Source organism: Vigna umbellata, chromosome 4, assembly GCF_029865625.1.
Source record: "Vigna umbellata cultivar VRB3 chromosome 4, Vumbellata_1.0, whole genome shotgun sequence".
Lineage (NCBI taxonomy): Eukaryota > Viridiplantae > Streptophyta > Magnoliopsida > Fabales > Fabaceae > Vigna > Vigna umbellata.
The window spans coordinates 17,603,390-17,607,997 of NC_142168.1; positions in this window are offsets into that span (position 1 = coordinate 17,603,390).

Genomic DNA, 4,608 nt, shown 5'->3' on the forward strand with positions numbered 1-4,608 from the left:
AAACGGTAGACATGCAGAAAAGAGCTCCGCAGCCACTCGGTCCCGACAATAGTTGGACAGAGTAAAAGCGCAATTAATATTATAATGGCTACTGATGAGTGGTTAAGGTTTCCATTAATGATTATTAAGAGGTAAATTAATTGGTCAGATTCTTATAAAATCTATAAATAAATGTTTAATTTCGAGGTAAACTCACTTTTTTCCTTAATTGATTTACTTAAGACCTCGAGAGAAAAATTATGACTTGAGCGTCGGAATATATTCTGCAAATCACTCCCATACATCGATCAGTTACGAGAGCAGAGAGAGGAGCAAACGTTTGGCGAAGGCAGGAGCAGCGCACAGGCGGTATCCCTGTCCCAATTCAGCATGAGGAAAAATACTCCAAAAGCTGATAGGTCCACCTGACTAATGCCGGTCGGGCCAGGGCATCAGGCGATCCAGAGGAGCATCTAAGGTCGTTTGTGGATGCAATGGCGATATATTTTCCTAATGAGCTGGTTTGGTGCAGGGTTTTTTCCTTAACTATCAAAGGAGAAGCCTGAGCAAGACGATCCTATGGTGATAACTGCTATTATTGCTCGGTACAACGTGGGCAAAGTCTTGATCGATCAAGGAAGTTCGGTCAATATCCTTTACTAGAACACATTCTAGTAGATGGATTTGTCTGAAGACTTGATCGTACCCTATAACAAGCAGATCGTGGGGTTCGTAGGCGAAAGAGTGGACACAAAGGGATACGTAGATTTGAGAACGTGTCTCGGAACCGAACGGGATGCTAAAGAGCTCGAGACCAACTTTTTGCTAGTAGAGACTAGTACCCCATATAATGTGCTTATAGGCAGGGCTTGCCTAAATGCTTTTGGGGCGATCGTTTCAACGCCTCATCTTACCCTTAAGTTTCCATCGGACAAGGATACCATTTGCACCATCCAGGTGATAACAGTTGAAAATACTGTTATCTGTTATATAATTTTGATAGTAAACGCACCTTTTTTGACTTAACAACTTGTTTGAACTCATGTTTTTGCTTTAGTTTTGTGAATAAGTGAGTACAGGTTATACTTTATGATTTTATCACTAAATTCCCTTTATTTTGTAGCTAGTAATGTGCCTGGAAGAATCTCCAACAATATATAGAGTTGTATAGAGATGAATCAGCCATAAAAGCAAGCAAACAGCAAAAAAAATTATTTTTGGAATGCTACCACCAGGGCTAAGCACCCCAGAGGGGGCCTAAGCGCCAATTTTTTTTCCCGTACCACGCCTAGGCGCCCTTCCAACGACGCTGATCGCCAGGTTTCTCGCAGTTTCGCCCAAGCACCCCACTTAGGGTGCTGAGAGCTAATGACGTGGACTTGGACCCGTTTTCTGTTATTTTTCTATTCTATTTAAGGACTTGGATGTCCTAGGGATTGTATCTTTTGATGGCTTGAGCACAGAAACACATTTTTCACCCCTGAAGGCAGATTTGGGGATGTGGGAGCTCTCCTCTTCAATTTCTACGGTTTTTCTATCTCTTTCATTCCATTGTTCATCTAGTTTCTCCATGTTAATGGGGAACTAAATTCTATTTGTTGTTGGGGAATGATGTAACCTGGTGAACTCTCATGTATTTGAATTGATTATTAATTAAATATGCTTCTTTTAATTGTTAGGGTAATTCTTCTTCGCTCAATGCTTGTTATGTTTAACTCATTCATGACATGTTGTATGATTTTCATGAGTACCAAAGGTATCTTACAATTTAGGTTCTGGAGAATTGCTCCCAAAAGCATTATTACTCAGGGATGGGGATATGAGTTTTGGTCGTCTTAAGCTTCTAATCGTAATGCATAATTAATTATTAGGGATGCAAAGGATTGTGGTCTAGTAATTAAGGATAGGTTTTCTTCGCCGAGAGATCGGGTTTTAAGTACTTTAGAAAGTGATGTTAACAATTTAATGAAGAAGATGATTTTTTATATGCATGAGAGTAAACTAGGTAAAATCTAAACCCCAACAACATACTCATCTCATATTTTCAAATTCATCCATCATTCTAGTGTTTAGTCTCAATTGATCAATTTGCATTCATATTTACTTTTTTCTTTTGCATTCAAAACCCTAAAATTGTTCTTCAAAGTCTTAATTAGTTAAGTAATTACATGACTGTCTAGTGTCGTGAGTCTCTTCGGAAACGATAATTGGTCTTACCATTTATTATTACTTGATATGATTTGGTACACTTGTCGACATCTTAACAAGTTTTTGGCGCCGTTGTCGGGGACTCGTGGTTTAAACTATACTTTTGTGTGATTCTTAACGAATTAGACTTTATCTTTTATATTTTATTTTTATCTTTTTATCCTTTAATCCTTTTATCCTTCTATCCTTTTATCCTTTTATCCTTTTATCCTTTTATCCTTTTATCCTTTTATCCTTTTATCCTTTTATCCTTTTATCCTTTTATCCTTTTATCCTTTTATCCTTTTATCCTTTTATCCTTTTATCCTTTTCTCCTTTTATCCTTGTCTCCTTTTATCCTTTTCTCCTTTTATCCTTTTATCCTTTATCCTTTTATCCTTTTATCCTTTTATCCTTTTATCCTTTTATCCTTTTATCCTTTTATCCTATTATCCTTTTATCTTTTAATATTTTTATCCTTTTATCTTTTCATCTTTTTATCTTTTTTTTTATTTTTTGTGCTAATTGGGTGCTCTAGTGTTTTGTTCTCTAGTGTATGCAAGGTACAATTTGACTAGAAGCACAAAAGTTTTTGAACCTCTTCTTGTAGGTTGGGACGTGAGTAGAAGAAAAAGGAGAAACAAGACGTCCAGAGAATTTTTCCCTTCTCCTGAGACTCTTTTACAGCCTTCACCTAAAACATCTAACCAGGAAACTAAAAATATGGCTGAAGAGTAGAATGGTAGACGTACCCTGGCAGATTATGCAACAATTATTGGCCCTCATCATTTTAATAACATTGCAAGGCCGAGGGTTAATGCTGCAAATATGGAGATGAAGCATGCATTGATTTAATTGGTAAAGAGCAACCAATTCAATGGATTGTCACATGAAAAACCATATGAGCATCTAACCACATTCAATGAAATATGCAATACTGTGAAGATCAATCGAGTGCCAGATGAAGCTATTAGATTGAGCTTGTTTCCTTTCTCTTTGGGAGGCAATGCTAAGATGTGGTTGAACTCTTTTCCATAAAACAGTTTTACTGAGTGGGAAGTCGTGGTTGCAAAGTTTCTAAACAAATACTTCCCACAATCAAAAGTAAATAAAGGTAAACAAGAAACTTCTTCTTTTAGGCGGGGCATGGATGAGACATTAGGACAAGCGTGGGACAGATTTAAAGGCTTGTTGAGGAAGATGCCCACACATGGATTTGATGAATCTACAGTAGTCATTCTATTCCTTGGAGGTCTAAGCTCACAAACTAAATTGATGTTAGATGCCTCAGTTGGAGGTAATATCAAGTGCAAGACTCCAGAGGAAGCTTATGATTTGATAATGAGATGCATAGTGAAAGAACTCATCTTCTACAAAATGGAGTTCTACAATTAGAATCTCAAGATGCTCTACTAGCACATAATAAGATTATGACTCAACAATTGGAGACTCTAATTACCAAGGGAGTTGCATAACGTTTCTCAAGTTCAACAACAACTTTGTGAGTTGTGTGGTGGTGATCGTATTAATGGTCAATGTGCTATGCCGGAAGTTATCCAAGAGGAAGTCAATTTTATGGGTCAAGGCAATCAATTTCGTCCAGGTAATTACAACCAAGGATGGAAACCTCACCCAAGCATGGGTTAAGGGCAAGCTGGGCAATACAATAGACCACAACAACAACAACAACAACAACAACAATGGCAACAACAACCTTCATTATATGAAAGAACTGCAAAATTAGAAGAGACACTCCAACAATTTATGCAAGTGTCAATCTTTAACCATAAAAGCACTGAAGCTGCCATTAGAAATTTGGAGATGCAGGTTGGTCAACTAGCTAAGAAGTTGGAGGAGATGCCTAACAGGAGTTTTGGGGCTAATAATGAAGTTAACCCTAAGGAGGAGTGCAATGCCATTATCAATAGAAGTGGCACGTTGCTAGAGGAGAGAAAAATAGAGAGAGAAGAAAAAGTTGAGTCGAGTGAAAAAGAAGAAGAAGTTGAAGAGAGAAAAATTGAGGTTGAGAGGAAGGGAAAGAAGAAAGAAAAAGGGGAAAAGAAAAGAAGAAGAAGAAGAAGAAGAAGGCGAGAGAAAAGAGAGAAAAATTGGGAAGTCCCTTCCTTATCCAAAAGGCTTTTCAAAGACTGAAAAAGATAATCAATTTAGGCGTTTCATGAAGATCTTTAAGCAATTGGAGATTATTATACTCTTGACTGAAGCACTGTAGCAAATTCTTGCTTATACTAAGCACCTGAAGCAACTCCTCAGCAAAAAGAAGAAATATTTAGATGATGAAACAATTGAAGTGTAGGGCAATTGTAGTGCCATTATGTAGAAGACTTTGCCTCCAAAATTCAAAGAACCGGGAAGTTTCAATATCCCTTGTACCATTACGAATCATGATATAAGGAAGGCTCTAGTTAACTCAGGGGCTAGCAT